Raw genomic sequence first — 17,516 nt, forward strand, 5'->3', positions numbered from 1 at the left:
GGTAATTATATACTTCCTGTTGGAAGGATAAATATATCACCATCACTGAATGTGTTTTTTTAATTTTGCACTTTTGAGCACATGTGCACATAACAGGTGAAGTAATTGGTCTGAAATGCATTAGTGAAAACCCAAACCTAATATAAGCAAGAAACCTGTCAATATGCAGCTTTCTTAAATGCGTAGGGTTACTCATGAAATTAATTGGGTATTCCCATTCACTAGAAACTCGATATTTGCAATTGTCATTGACAGCATATATTTTACGGTTTGAGAATGATTAATAATTATTTTAACCTTCGCACTGTGAAAAGAATGCAAAAGTAATAGTTTCAAATGAGACAAAATGGATGCTGATAAAATGATGACAAAAAGGGTTTTCATAGTTGCAACGTATAGTATGTTTACTGTTTCCATGTATATGTAATGACCAATCACGTAGCACTTTACAATTTAAATAACGGAGGGAACCTCACGATCACCACCAGCGAGCAAGGCGTCAGGTACGCCGAAACGCGTTTGGTTAGGCACGGTAATGCACTTTATAAAATTGAAAAAATTAAGATTTCCAGCGGCTGCTGAATTTGGAAAGAGTCCGTCTCTCTCATTTTTTGTGGACGCCGTATGGATGCTGGCGTTGAGAGTGGAATCAGGATATATATATATATATATATATATATAGTACCTCCCTGCACAAGCAGCAAGGGCCCTCCACGCCAGGACAGTACACCTAACAGGGTTACGCTTCTTCCTGGTGCCACCCTCACCACCATGCAGGACCATAGTGGCTAACCATATTGTAAATGCAGTCTTCGCCTCCCCAGCTAAGTGAAGTAGATATCGCTGTAGGTTATGCCAACAGTGTGCGAATCTTGCCTGCCTGCACAGGTAAACACAAATCAGGCACTTCCAATCCCCCACGCTCAAACGGCAGGCCCAGAGTGTTCCAGCTGCATCTCGATAGTTTGCCAGCCAACACCAATGCCAGTAAGCATGACGGCAAGGTTTTAAAAAGTGCTACATTCAGCGTTATTGGAATATTAACAAATACATAGAGGAATTTGGGAAGAATTGTCATTTTAACCACAGCAATTCTATTTGCCAATGACAATGGCAGTGAGTCAAGCTGTAGACATGTTCTGTAATCTTGGTAATGACTCACCCATAGTTCATGCTGAGCACCATGTCAGGGTCCGTGTCCACCCTGACGAAGTACTTCAAAAGTTCCACTGGCCAGGAAAGCGAGTACTCCAAGACTGTCTCTTGGGTGCAGTCCATCAGTGGGAAGACAGTAAACTTTGCTCAATTTATTTCCAACTCCTAGTGTCTCTCCAACAGAACATACTCACGTAGTAGGGGTGCTAAATGTATAGCTGGCTTACAGACGTTTAATATCATATCATCCGCATGGAGCAAAATAGCCAACGGATGCTGACGGAAACCCAGAGTGGCATCAGCATGTTTTTGTCCTAACTTACATGCCAACAGCTCAAGCACCAATGAAAAAAGCATTGGGCAGAATGGGCGACCCGACCTGGTGCCCCTGGATATTGAGAATGTGTCAGATACCCACCCATTAACATGCAGCCTGGCGACTGGACTTACATACAAGAGTTGCACCCATTTTAAAAATAACAGCAGCATTTGCATTCTCTGCAAGATGAAAAAAATGTACCCCCATTATAACGAATCAAAGGCTTTTGCCACATCTAAAAAGCCCCGCAATAGCTGGGAACTCATGGTCTAAGTGGTGCATCATAGCAAAGATAGTCCGCAGGCTATGTTCAGTCTAACGCTTGGGGACAAATCCCGACTGATCAGCGAGGATCAAGTTTGGGATCAGGGGTAGTAGTCTACTAGCAATTATTTTTGCCAAAATGTTTGGCCTATACGACTTACACTTCCTTGCATCTATGACTGGCTTTAAAAGTGTTACAATCAGAGCTTCCCTAAAGGTGCGAGGACCTCAACATATGCCTTGTAGAATTCACTAGGCAGACCATCTAAACGCGATGCCCAACAGGTCGGGAGGGCCATAATAGCTTCTTTAACATCCTCCACATCAAACGGCTGAGTCAAATATTCACACTGGCTATGAGAGAGCCACACTAGAGATATCATCCAGATAACTGGAGACTTCATCCTCGCTAGCCGATGGCATGATCCCATATAAATTGGTGTAAAAGTCAATAAGCACCTTGCTAATCTCTTGGGTGGAAGGACAATCAATACAGTCTTCATTAATCATCTCAACGTTACGCTCTTGTCCCTTGGGAAGAGACAGTTTATGCGCCAACGATCGACTTGGTCTACCACCCTCTCCATATTAGCGTGCCTTGCATCTCCTAGACCTGGTAGTACCTCATGGTCTGCTACCTGATTGTGTTCAGTTAATCTTATCAGCAAGACTACTCATCCTATTCCGGAGATCCTTCAAAACACCAGCATGTGCCCCAATACATTCCCCTCTAATGGTGACTTTAAAGGCCTCCCAAAGTGTGCCTGTACTGTCAACCAAGCCTTCATTCTCTGTGAAAAAGTTAGAGATAGCAGAGCCAATCGTGGCCTCGAACATCAGGCCTAGTAGGGAAGAATGCTGAACCACCACTGAAACTTCATCCAAACACATGCAGAAACACTGAGCTTCAAAAGCACTGGAGCCTTTTTGCCATGTGCTTGATAGAGACAGTCCAGGGGCACACATCCTTGGAAACCAAACAAGCAGTCCAACATGGAGCAGGAACCATGTACGGTGGATACAAATGTACCTTCTCTCCCAGCAGGATTTCGGGACCTCCATAGATCCATAAGACCCTCAGCTTCCATCAGCTCAGCCAGCACATGAGCATCCTGTTCCCCCCACCCCACAGCCTCCACAGAGTGGTCGAGCCGAGGATCCAGACACACATTTAGGTCACCGCCCCACATTACTACTGAGGGAGGGAAGGTGGAGCAACGCCTCCAAACATCATTAAAAAATGCTAGATCGTCAATGTTAGACCCATAGGTAAAAAAAAAAATAGCATAGCTGTGTCACCCAGTTTTCCTAGAACGAGAAGCACCCTTCCCTGCTCATCACCTTTAGAATTCATTAAAGTGAAGGGGGTACCTTTCTTGACCAGAACTAACACTCCTCTGGAATAGGAGGAATAACATGCTGCCACAAGTACCACAGCCCAGCGACACCCCACATTTTGTTCCAAATGTTTAGTGAGATGCGTCTCCTGAAGAAACACGACCGGCACATCATGCCTATCTAGAAATGCTAGCACATTACAGATATTTTTGGGGTTGTTAAGTCTGCTCACATTCCATGTTATTAACTTAATATTACCACCCGAACATGCATTGAACTATCAAATCTTTCAAGATTCCACATTGTATACATCCTAGATAGGACCATCGTGCTACCAAATAAAGTGCATCTATACTACACAGTGACTGCCAAATCACCCCACTTCCCCCAGTCCCCCTACCCACTTCAGCACCCCAACTTGCTAAAGACATCTCAGTGAAATACAAACAAACCCCTCAACAACAACAAAGCCCAGAAAAAAAGTCGGGGTACACCCATTCGGGAACACCAGAGTTCATACCGCCTCCCAATTGAAGGGGAGGTGGCTGAACTTATCCATAGTGCCAAGGTGACATCTCAGTCAGTGTTCAGTGCCTATGAGGCCGCGGTCATCTCCACCTTTTTTTTGCAGGACTCAGATGAATAACAAATCGTGTGGCCAGGATGAAACCCCCTTGGGATAAGATATTTCACATGATGGTGACCAGCATCAGGGAATATCCCACCTCGCAATGACCACCAAAGCAGACAGATGGCGACCTACAGACTGGGACCATACATTCACAAATTTGCAGGCGCAAATAGAAACTCACTGTTTCTCCTCATCTGGATCACTTGTGGTTTTACAGCAATGCTTTTTGAATGATTTAGCATGTTCCATAGTGGCCCTCAGATTATTGAAGATCTTGAAGGTCCCCTCAAGGACAATCCTCAGGTGTGCAGAGTAGAGCATAGCATACAGGATGTCCTCCGCCAGCAGCAACATTTTTACTGGTGCAAACTCCCTTCTCGCCACCTGAAGAGCAGTGGTAAAATCTGCATTTTTTTCTTTGGCCAATTTGAGGATAGTGTCTTGCTCTCTGTAGGTTAGCAGCCGTGCAATTATAGGATTCGGTGGGGCCCCAGGGATCAGACGAGATGCCTGAGATAGGTGTGCCTGCTCCACGATCAGCATATGCAACAGATTGTCCACACCAAAACATTTCTTTAAGCATCCCCTCTACGTAGACCTCCATCTTCCCAGTATTGGCTGACTCTGGCAGACCCGTGATCAAGTTGTTTCTCTGGATCTCACCTCAAAGTCCTCGTTCTTCACCTGGATAACTGCCAGCTCTTTTTCCATATGAAAAGTTTTATTGGAGACAGTGTGCAGGTCTTCTTCAGTATAGAAACACGCTCCTCTACTTCGCCCAGCCAGGTGCCTTTCTTGTCAAGCTTAGCAGCCATATGATCCATACGTACGTTTAATGCATCAATCTTTCAATCGACTGTAGGCTATGCTGCATTGCCAGGAGCGTAGTCTTCAAGATTGGGGCAGCTTCTTATGAAACATCTGCCTCAGAGCTCGAAGTTTCTTTAGGCTGCCACTGGGCCCCGTATCACAGCCCCCACAGCCGTAGAATAACTCAATGCAGTTCCGGACCTCCAAGAGCCTGCCCACCTCAGCTTTCACAATACAGTTCACCATGGGCCCAGCATGTTAGGTAAGCGGCGCCATCACAGGCCCATCATCTCTTCAGTCCGACGGTGGTAGCACGTCCCGAAAGGCCTCCCAGCAGCAGGCACTCAGCACAGCCACACGGAAAACCACTGCTCCTCCGCCGCCCCTGCGGTCAGTTCTTTAGCAGGCAGTAGCTCCAGAGCTCACACAGCCCCGTCTGACCACACAGGACCTGCAGCAGCAAGCAGGAGCGAGCACAGCTCTAACTGCGAATAGTAGCCACCATTTTCTTTCAGTGGCAGCTCTGCAAATTATCGGCATCAGCTCACCACTTCATATACAGACCTGCCCGCTGCATCAAACTCGTCCCGGGCACTTTACTAGCTCAATGCCACATTAGATGTAGCTTTCTGCTACATTGGTAAGCAGGATTCTGGACTGATTATGGATCCCCCGACAGAGCTACACTAAGACGCAGACATCATGCTGTCCGCCCTCTAGCACCCTCCCTCGACTGCCAAGTGATTATACAAATTTTGTCAATTGTTTATTTCACTTTGTTTCCTTTCTGTTAAAATGCAACAAAGTGTACTGGCTCCCATTCCTTTTCTTTCCACACCTGGCAATCCCCCTGTTGAATGGGAAGAATGGTTAGAGGGTTTTAAGGCTTACTTAGAAGCCATTAAAAGGGAAATTTTCACACACAAAGAAAAAACTTAGCACTGTTACGTCATTCTCTAGGCACTGAAGGTAGGAAAGTTCTTAAACACCTACCTTCAGCAGTAGTTTTGAGGGAGGGGGATGCCATTGATAAGTATGCTTCCACCATCAAAATGTTAGATTCTCTCTTCAAGAAGAAATACAACATTATTATGGAAACGCACAAATTTCATATGAGAAAACAACTTCATGAGGAGACTATGGTGAATTTTATGAGTGACCTTTGAGTAGTAGCCACCATGTATGAATACAAAGACTTCATTGACAACATATTCAGAGACCAGATAGTAGACAAGCACTGGCTTTGCCAATAGGTCTCGCAGTAGGAAAGTTGGAGCTATTACAATTGCAAATAACAATGCCTTTTATTTTTGTTTTCATTTTAAAAACAAAGGGCTTTGTCATTTACAAAACCAATAGCTCCAACTTTCCAACTGCGAGACCTATTGGCAACGCCAGTGCTTGTTTTTCTTTTCAGGATTGCTGCCAGATACAGGGGGAGGGGTAGCTGGGAGAGGGCGCCTTACTATTTTTGCCAGCCTTAGGTATCTTGAATCGCTGATATTTGGAATGAAACCCTCAAGTTTCCCAGCCTCGTGAAGGAATAAAACGTTTAACAGAAAGAAAAATAAACATTATTCCGAACATTTTACAGATAATGGAGGGGTGCGCTTAACAATGGTGAGTTGGCAAGTGACCTCAAAGAGTCTCTTGGCTGGGATGCAATAAACAGCCTGGAATGAGAGAAACAACAGAGCGAGGGTAGGCGGAGAAAGGGCGGGAGGCACGGGGGAGGGTGCTGCAGTCTTCCCACTGTCTCTGATTCGCCCCAGCTCAGCAGCACTGACTGTGCAAACAGAGACTTTGCTTTATTTCGGGTTTCACTGCCTCCACGTTGGGGTGGGGGAGGTGAGTTGGGCATGCCTGGTGACTCACTGTCATATTGCTACTAATTCACAGCTGAGAGCTGCGTTGCCAATTCTTTTTTTTTTATTGCTAAAGTTTGCCGTCCCTGTGCGGGGCGTTCTTTTTATGTGAACCTCTAGTTACCAGGCCGTTGTTTTGAATGCAGATCGGTCGTCGCGGAAAACCGCTCCCGTCGTTTCTGTTTGGAGGACTCCGATTTCCGAGAACTCCAGCCGTCTTGTGATAGGTGTCAGTGGTTCTGACGGGCCGGCTGCTTTCTGCTTGCACGCGGAGCTACATGTGCCGTATCAGAAAGGCGAGACACAAGTCACGGGGTGACGTACACCGTCACCCTCTTATAAGTAAAGACTTGGCAGAGCTCGCAATTTGTAGTAGCGGGCAGCTTGACACAACTTATAAAGAAATTATTTAAATTATTTAATTAAGATTATAAAGGCTGAGTCACTGAGAGAGTCAGAGAAAGAAAGGGACACTGAGGGAGAGAGATGTGTGTGCGTGAAACAGACGAGGCGCATTGGTTTGAAGCACATCACTGAGAGAGTAATAGAAAGAAAGGGACACTGAGGGAGAGAGATGTGTGTGCGTGAAACAGACGAGGCGCATTGGTTTGAAGCACATCAAAGGGCTTCTCCTCCCGTTTCGGGAAACTGAAAGTACGGCCGGAGCTACATGTGCCGTATCAGAAAGGCGAGACACAAGTCACGGGGTGACGTACACCGTCACCTTCTTATAGGTAAAGACTTGGCAGAGCTCGCAATTTGTAGTAGCGGGCAGCTTGACACAACTTATAAAGAAATTATTTAAATTATTTAATTAAGATTATAAAGGCTGAGTCACTGAGAGAGTCAGAGAAAGAAAGGGACACTGAGGGAGAGAGATGTGTGTGCGTGAAACAGACGAGGCGCATTGGTTTGAAGCACATCACTGAGAGAGTAAAAGAAAGAAAGGGACACTGAGGGAGAGAGATGTGTGTGCGTGAAACAGACGAGGCGCATTGGTTTGAAGCACATCAAAGGGCTTCTCCTCCCGTTTCGGGAAACTGAAAGTACGGCCGGAGGTACATGTGCCGTATCAGAAAGGCGAGACACAAGTCACGGGGTGACGTACACCGTCACCTTCTTATAAGTAAAGACTTGGCAGAGCTCGCAATTTGTAGTAGCGGGCAGCTTGACACAACTTATAAAGAAATTATTTAAATTATTTAATTAAGATTATAAAGGCTGAGTCACTGAGAGAGTCAGAGAAAGAAAGGGACACTGAGGGAGAGAGATGTGTGTGCGTGAAGCAGACGAGGCGCATTGGTTTGAAGCACATCACTGAGAGAGTAATAGAAAGAAAGGGACACTGAGGGAGAGAGATGTGTGTGCGTGAAACAGACAAGGCGCATTGGTTTGAAGCACATCAAAAGGCTTCTCCTCCCGTTTCGGAAACTGAAAGTACGGCCGGGGCTACATGTGTCGTATCAGAAAGGCGAGACACAAGTCACGGGGTGACGTACACCGTCACCTTCTTATAAGTAAAGACTTGGTAGAGCTCGCAATTTTTAGTAGCGGGCAGCTTGACACAACTTATAAAGAAATTATTTAAATTATTTAATTAAGATTATAAAGGCTGAGTCACTGAGAGAGTCAGAGAAAGAAAGGGACACTGAGGGAGAGAGATGTGTGTGCGTGAAACAGACGAGGCGCATTGGTTTGAAGCACATCAAAGGGCTTCTCCTCCCGTTTCGGGAAACTGAAAGTACGGCCGGCCTGCGGCCGGCCATGAATAATTAGGGGAGGAGAAGCCCTTTGATGGGCTGGGCTGGCTGGCCCTGAATGCGCGTGCATGTTATCACGTGGTTCACGTGAACAGCATGAAAACTGCGGGGCTGAAAGCCCTTTGGTTTGACGATGTTTTCGCCACTTGAATTCTCGCTCCGCTCGATGCGCTTGCGCACATCAATAGGTCGCGAGACCTAAAAAACCTGCAGTAAAAAAGTACAGGAGAAACTTTTACGGCTGAGAGCCTTACATTAGACAAAGCTTTTGAAAAAAGACAAAGGAGTAGAAGGCACAGCCAGATACATGGACAAGATGGCCCTGGAAACTCAAGTTCACACTGTAGGTCCTGACACTGTTCCTAAAACGTCTGAAAAACAAGTCTTCAAATCCAAAAGTACTTGTTTTTGCTACAGATGCCACTTTGAAGGAGTCACATGTCAGGCATGTGGCATATGGTGGCAAACCAGTGGAGATAGTAGGTGAATTCGACACTGTTTTACATTTTAAATGTCACAGAACTCATGTCACTGTTTATGTAGCGAAAGAAGGTGCCACTTTATTAGGTTTGTTAGAGCAAAGGAACCTTGGCATTATACTTGACCCTAATTGTTCTAAGCAGGTGGTGCTCAGAGAAGACTACAAATATGTGTGTGCTTTGCAAGACATAAAATGGGAAGCAAGTTACCCTGAGGTATTCTGTAAGGAGTTGGGCAAAATTAAAGGATACTCCCATTGCATAATTCTAAAATATGGGGCCAAACCGGTGGTTCATGAACCTAGACCTGTACCCTTTGCCTTGATGTAAGAATTGGATCATGAACTGACACTATAATTATGAAAACAAGGTAGTATTGAGCCTATGGAGAGCTCTGAATGGTTGGCCCCTGTGGTTTTAGCCAGGAAAGCCAATTGCTCTCTTAGGATGTGTATTGATTTGTAGGATCTCAATGAGAACATCTGGGTGGACACCATCACTGAGATGTTAAGTTCCTTGAAAGGGGGTCAACATTTTCTCTATGTTAGACATGTCCTTGGCTCACCACCAGGTAACCTTACACAAAGAGAGTCATCATTTGACCTTTGCAAGTCCTGCAAAAGGTTTTTGGAGTATTCAGGAAATTATGGCGATCATTAGTAGCGGTTGGGTGTAGGGAGAAATAGATAATTAGGAGCGGTGCTGCTAAAACAAGGGAAAACCAGCAAACCACTGTACAGGAGGGGTGGGAGAACCCCACCCAACTTTTTTTTAAACAAAAGGACTAGAGCACACGCAAGAAGTTCTTTAAGGGGTAATCATAAATGTCACAAGAAATAAGATTGTTCACAAGAGTTTGTTTTTCTTTTTGCTTTATAGAAGAAAGTGGTTCTCCTTGCAGAGGAGATCCAGAGAACATGAACACAGCCGACACGTGTTTTGTCACGGAGAGGATGGCAAACCGTGACTCATCAGGGCTGGGGGTGATACAAAAAGATGTGTACAGTACGGTGTAGAATAGGTAAAAGTCGAGAAAAGGCAGCTGTAAACGCTAAGTGGGTAGAAAATACACCTCCTGTGAGTGGAAACGAAAAAGGACAAAAGTGAAAAGGGACATAAAATTGAGTGACTCCAAACTTTACAATAGTAAAAAACCAGAGTGTCCGTGACTGGCATTGTTGATCCAAACTAAGTTCCAAAGAAAGAAAACACAAGGAAAAAACACATTAAAGGGCAAGGGTAACTTCTTGCGTGCGATCTTGGTTTAATCCTTTGTTATGTGGCTCACCACACCACCCCAGTTCAGACATGGCCATAGGCAAATCAGTCTTGACCCTGTGCCTCATGGGAATAGTCCAGCCCAAACTGCCAAGCCATGTCTTCCCTGGACCGGAATCAAGCATTCTAGGACTGATTTCTGGCTATTAGCCGTTATCAGCCAGGATAGCTTGATTCCAGTGGCATGGAGAGCACAGGACTCACGTCTGAGCATACCCATCCCACTCGGGGTGACAAATGCAAAAACAACAATTGATGGACGGAATGTTGCACAATTGGAAAACATTCACACCCAGTCACAGATCTGGGTGAAATCCATCGTTATTTTGCTCACCACAACACCCCAGTTCAGACATTGCCATATGCAAATGAGTCTTGACCCTGTGCCTCATGGGAACAGTCCAGCCCGAACTGCCAAGCCATGTCTTCCCTGGTCAGGAATCAAGCATCCTAGGATCAGTTTCTAGCTATCAGCCATCATCAGCCAGGATAGCTTGATTCCAGTGGCATGGAGAGCACGGGACTCACATCTGAGCATACCCGTCCCACTCGGGGTGACAAATGCAAAAACAATTGATGGACGGAATGTTGCACAATGGCAAAACACCCCCAGAATGAAATTGTTCTGCATTCTGTCCATGTCCAAGTCCTTGTGTATGCAAATTCTTACTCCACCAGTAGACACTGTAAATATGCTGCCACCTTTACTAATGGATGCCACCTGAAGTGCTTTAATGTCCATGTCTATAATGCTTAGCTCATGGGCCAGTGTTTTTCTCCTCCAGAGCAAGCCTCTTCTCTTCCAGAGCTTCTTTGTTCTCCAGCTTTAATCTGGTAACCTCTAGCTTGAGCTTTTTCTCCTCTCTTCTGTCCTCCAGCTCCTCTGGGGCCAGGTTTCCGGGGGGACACTGGTCCCTACTCTGCGGACAACCACTACTCCTGACTGGATGATGGCATTCCCAAATTATCATCAGAATCTAGGATCAGCTCCTCATCCTCCTCCTTAATTTTTTGCTCCACCTCCTCTGGGGTCCAAGGCACTGCATCTGGGGAAACAGACAGCTTAATTCTCTTACAACTTTTTTGAGTAGGATTCCTGTATAGTTCTCCAACTTACCCAGCTTAAATCAATGACTGCAGGTGCAGTTGCTACTTCTCCAGATAGAGACATGGTTTTAGCAACAAAAATTCAATTAGAGAGAATTGAAAAGGGTTTGAATTGTTCTTAGTATAGTGTAGTAGTCTACACTAAGGGTCATATGTACAACAGTACATATGACCCTTGACTGGATAGATTGTCTCTCTAAATTTTTTGAGGATAAGATTATGGCTATCCATACTTCCTTTCCAGTGCATGATAATTATAATGAGACATGGGGAATTCTTTGTTAACTCCTTTTGATCTCCCCTATATTTTGGAGGAATTGACCCAGTGTAGCTCTGCAGAGGTGAGAGAAGCCCTTATTAAAGTAAAAACGGTTTCACCTACTGTCCCTCTGTTACCAAAAACTTTTCCTACGGTTGTCCCTGCGCTCATACACTGCCTCACTGATTTATTTAATAAATCATTGTCAGAATTGGAATTTCCTACATTATGGAAAACTGCCAGGGTCTGGCACATATTGAAAAAATCTACTGCAGATCCAAAACTCCTAACTAATTATCGTCCTATATCGCTGCTTCCTCATTTCGGTAAAATGATTGAGTTCTTGGTCAACAAACAGCTTTTTGTCCATCTTGAGAGCCATGGATTGCTTGACCCTTCTCAATCTGGCTTCAGGGCAGCCCAAAGTATCAAAATAGCTTTGCTGGAGGTAACTGATAATATCAGGTGGGCATTAGAAGGGGGGGAGTCATCTATCCTCGTCCTGCTTGATTTATTTGCAGCATTTGACACCCTCTCCCATAGCATTCTTGAACGCCAGCTTTGGGAGATTGGTGTCAGGGGAAAGGCTTTTCAGTGGCTTAAGAACTACTTAACTCATTGTACTATGATAGTACAGGTGGGAAGTACAAACTCCTGTAGTAGATCAGTTAAGATGGGAGTACCTCAGGGTTCCATTTTGGGTCTGACACTTTTCAACCTTTATGTGACCCCTCTGTCCACAGTGATTCGAACCTTTGGTTTTGAGGTTGTGTCGACACTTAGATCCTGGTTACTCTCGGTCCAGACCCATCGGAAACTAAGTCTTGCTTCAAAGATTGTATGTCTCAAATTGAGAAATGGATGTGCACTAACTATCTTCAGTTGAATGGTGGGAAAACCGAGATAATGCTTGTTGGCAAGGCAGAGGAGTACTGGACACCTGATTGGTGGCCCTCTAGCCTTGGCCTTCCTCCTACTCCAACTCAGTCAGTCTGGGCTTCCAAATGGATAACAAACTGTCAATGAAAGACCATGTCAATAAGACCATTGTTGCCTGCTTCAGAGTTTTGCATAGCCTGCATTACATTTTTAAGTGGATTCCACTGGAGGCAAGAAAACCCCTAGTCCAAGGACTTATCATCAACCGTATGCACTATGTGAATGCCCTTCTGGCTTCCACCAATGAAAACCTTTTATCTAGGATGCAGGTTCTGCAGAATACTGCAGCAAGACTGGTACTTGATCTTCCACCTAGATATCCATCAGCTCCCAGTTTGAAACTCATGCACTGATTGCCTGTACGAAAACGTATATGGTTTAAGTTACTCTGCCTGACGCACAAGAACATGTACATAAAAGGCACCGCTTTTTGGGCCAAAAAAACTAACCTGGTATTTACTGGGCAGAACCCTGAGATCCAGCAATCAAGCGCTTCTTGTGTCTCCCAGAATACGCACTACCACATGTGGAGGGAGATCTTTCTCCTTCCTCGCTCTGTCTTTCTGGAATAAACTACCCTTACGCACCTTGAGTGATTACAACTGTTTCCATAGGAATTTAAAGCCATAGTTGTTTGACATCTAGCTGCATTGAAGTCTTATCCTTTCAGAGACATCCACCAGTGCCATGAGACTCTCGAGTGATATGCGCGCTCAATAAATGTTTATGATTTGATTTGATTTGAACAGTAAAGTTTTGTGATTTCCAAATAGCAAATTTGTAGAAAGCACTATTAGGGATATGGAAAATTATATCTATAGCTATTCAGATGCATAGCGATATTAGCACTTTCTACGAATGTGCAATTGCAATTGGGAAATCACAATTTGGGAAATCACAAAATTGAAATTTGCTAATAGGGAATTGCAAATTGGGAAGCGTTGCATTCTGGATGTAGAGTGATGAGCAGGAAGTTAAGACTTTAAGAGTGAGGCCACAACCGAGAAACCTGGGATGGTGCTGGAAGTAAAGAGTGCACCTGTCTCACCACTGGCAGTGGAATATCTATTCTTGTACACCACCATGTCCAAGGTAGATGGGGACAAGGATGCAGGCAGCAGGAAGCGTACTATGACATTTTCTGAAAAGGAGTAAGAGGTGCTAAACAAAAAATATGTGGCATATATGGACGAGCTCTTTGGGAAGGCATTATTCACTGTTCCTGAGGCCCAGAAGAACAAGATATGCACAAGGAACCAGAAAACACTCTGGAGGAAAAAAGCTGGTTCCTTCTCAGATATGCAGGTTTCATTACAGTGTAAATTGTGTGCATTGATACTCGCCATGAGTCTTGAAGTGTTGAAGTGTAGCTGTGGCAAGCTTCTTCCCAATAGTTTCTCAGGAAGTACAAAGTCTCTGTCCGTGCTATCCAGAATTAGTCATGACTAACGCGATCTCTCTCCCTTTCTCATTTTCACCTTCTGTAGCTGTTCTTCAAACTCAATTGAGTTCCCATCCTCACTCCTCTGATCTTGGGATCAACTTTTAACTGCAGAAGCGTGAAAGCTGTAATTTTAGCCCAGGCTACTGAATATCCTGATACTTCTCCAAAATCCAATACAGTTGCTTATTGCTGATAGGAATGTTTGTACATCTACTGTATATGTCGCCTGCATTCAGGGAGATCTTTTTTCGCATATGTGGTGCTTGAAGGGTCTTATTTTACTCTCTCCCCTCAGCTTCCTTGCCAATAGTTCACTGTATAAATGAAACAACAATGAGGAAAGAGGGCATCCCTGATTCTTCCTTCCCATGATTTTGAACTCTGTCGGTAGTCTGCCATTTATCAGAATCTTGGCTGAGAAATTTGTAAATATTTGTTAAATTATAACCTGGAAATTCTTGGTTATATCGTTTTCATAACTGCATTCAATATGACCAACTTACCCTATCAAACTCCTTGGTGGCAATGATTGTCGAAAATGCTAGTGGACTTCAAGAGTAGTCACCAGATCAATTGCACATATCAACTTATGTGTCAGTTCATGAAGATATATTTACTTCATAAATTCATTCTGGACCTCGTGAACCAGGTCTACCATTGGATATGTGACGTTACAGCGTATGCCGTTACATTGCATGCGGTTGCAACGCTAACTTTTACTCCGACTTTCTGTCGGGGGCGCTGGAAGTTGAAGTAAAATCATTTACTATTCCAAGTCCATTGTGTGCAACAGTAGGGAAGGTGTTGGAGTGAAATCCAACATCTTGTACCCTCTGCTGCACACCTTCCATCACCTGACCCACCCTTTTGGCTGGAATGTTAGTAAAGATTTTATAAACACAATTTAGGAGCGATATACGTCTATACGATTTGCAGGGCTTGGGGTTTTCCCCTAGCTTTAAGATTTGAGAATCTACATACTCTCCCCATGATTGTGTCAGTGTTGCACTATTTTATGAGCTTTAACAGAACAGCCTGGTCATGATGGGGATTATTGTATCTTCTAGTACATTATAGAACTTGTTAGGAAGTTAAGATGGACCAAATGCTTTCCCTCTCCTGCTTGAATTAACTACAAGGCTGACCTTGTGTTACCCAATCTCTTGATTTATTAACTCTTTCTGGTCCTCCCTTAATTTATTTATTGTGCCACTCCCCAGTCACCCCCTCGATGTACCTCTGTAACTTTCAAAGTTTCTGAATATACATCCCTATAAACATTAAGGAAGGCCTTTTCAATGACCTTGCTGTTTGAGGAAGTTAATCCCGTCCCTTCATTCTTTATTTCCTGCACTACATTCCTGACATGATCCCTTCTAGTTTTCCAGTTCAGCAACTTCCTGGCACTCTCCCCATACCAAAAATGTGCCAACTTGATTACCTCTAGTATTGCTTTTACTCGTGTCTCCACTATTAGTGAGAGTTGATCTCTCCTCACCTGCATTTACCTCTCCAATGCTATTTTATTTTCAGGTGCCTATTGCCTTGCAGAAAGTTGACACTCTAAATGGCTAATTTCTTCCTCCAATGCCACAACCTCTTTTCTATATTTCTTGCTCTTCCGGGCTGCTATGCTAAGTAGCTTCCCTCTCATAAATGCATTACAGCAGTGCTTAATTTGTAAGAAAAGTAAGTGTCAGGACCCTTCTCGGGAGGCCACTGCAGCATGCACCACCCATTGCCCCTACCAGTATTGCTAATAGCAATATGAAAATAACTACTAACCATCACACTCCTGCCAGTGTGAATGTGTGAAAATTCAGTCAATTCTTGGCAATCCAGAGCTATAATAATGACATAGGTGGCAGGTAATATTCTTCTTTTATGTATATTGACTTATTAAACCCTGTTGTTGTCCTTATTTCAAAGTAAGGCAGACAGCGACACCAAGGGGTGGACTGTCACTAGAGCCAGTACTGGCAATTTAGTGCTGGTGCTGAGCACCAAAACCACAAGTTCAAATTAAGCACTGCTTGAAAGGCATCTCAAACGGTACTCAGTGGGGCTACATTTATACTAATAAATACATGTGTTTCCACTCTTAAAAATGTAATAGCCTCTTGGTCTGATAATAATAGTTTCATTTCTAAAATGACTAGTGCATGGCCAGGAAGGTGAGCTGTTTGACCTTCTTTATCTCTTCACTTATACCTTGATCTACTGATATAAAGTCTGGGCCCATAATATCCCACCAGGGTATATTTTTTGCTGTTTAGGTATACAGCTGTAGCAATACACCATCTGAATATCTTATCTGTCTCACTCTCTACTATTGTTGCCTTAAGTTGTTGTTTTATTAGTATTGCTACCCTTTTCTCATGACAGATATGATTGATGCATACCAATAGTCAGACCCACTTCTGCTTGCTGAATAGCTCCAAACATACCTTTTTGGTAATATGGTTTTCAGGCAATAATATAATTTGTGAGATGCTGAATCCTTTAGATATTGAATCAATATAGCTCATTGCCTGTCCATCCTGAACCTATTACCATTTCATTATAGATTTGAACTGTTGTCACCATTACCTCAGTTCTAAAGTCTGCCAATTTCTGAGGGCTGTATTTTTTCTTTTTCCCCTTTACTCTCCACCCTGAGCTCCCTTTGCCCCTAACCTACTTCCTCCACCCTCATAGAACTGTCCCTTCCTTTCTAACGGGCTATAAAAATGTCTTTGTGTACTTGTCATCGGATATAAATTAGGATCAGGTAAATGATGGAAAAAAGGAGAAACATCAAACAATCTAACTCCTGTTATTTCTAAAATTGCCCATGTATCTTTGTCTTGCTGTGGTGTGTTCTCTCTCCTTATCACCTTGATCAACTTGTCTGTTTCATTGTGATCCCTCAAGCTATGCATTTTGTTATTGTACGTTACCGTTAATGTGGCAGAACTTTTCAGTTGGGCTGTAGCGCCTACCTTCTTGAACTTCTCTATTCCCTTCCCCAACTCCCACTGTCTGTTCAGGGTGGTGCATGAGATCTCTGACCTGATGTCAAATCTGATCCTGCTTCTTTTCAAGGATTTCCACCTTTGTGCTTTGGGCGGGATCTATTATTTTATGGAGTTAGTAGGAAGTTCACCAAGATCTTCCTTGGCTCCCTTCTACTGGGGTGTATTTAGAAAGGATCCCTGTGTACCCATTGAAAATCACTGGCTATGGCCTCCTCTGAGACTTCTGTCTGACCACCTGATTTAGGATGGGCTATAATAAAAACCCTAATATTCTTCCCTTCTGCCCTTCTGGCACACTCAAGACTCACTGCTGCCACTGTAGCCTCAAGGACCTGTGTTCTTAGAATCGGCAAGCCTAGTTTTTCTGATAGGCTTTCTCAAATACCCTGGATCTTTATCTGATTTGTTGTGAGATGGTAAATCTTTTCTTGACCTCTGCCACCAAAGACTGAACATGCTTTCTATTGAGGTTCCCCCTAGAGAGTGGTGTCCCAATTCTCCCCCAGTAGTAGGTCTAGGCAGAATTGAAAAATAATGTCATCAACAAAGAGGTTACTCTCAACAGCTGTTGTCTCTGTGACCCACCCCATCTCCTTTAAATGGGGGCTGCATTTGAACTCATGTCAGTGCTAATCATGAGTAGACGTATCACACCAGCTCATTCAATTTAATTATTTTACCGCACCACTTTTGTAGGCTCAAAAGCATATTTACCAGTGACCTGTGGGGCCCTAAATTGGAGTTTTTTTGTACTCCTCCGGGAGTAGCTATTTGTTTTTCCTGGCCTGTTCCGCCTTCAGGGTAATTTGTCACAAACAAACCATTTCCACAATCGTCCTTTGCTTTGGCGG

The sequence above is a fragment of the Lissotriton vulgaris genome, chromosome 7 (assembly GCF_964263255.1).
Source record: "Lissotriton vulgaris chromosome 7, aLisVul1.2, whole genome shotgun sequence".
In the NCBI taxonomy this organism is placed as follows: domain Eukaryota; kingdom Metazoa; phylum Chordata; class Amphibia; order Caudata; family Salamandridae; genus Lissotriton; species Lissotriton vulgaris.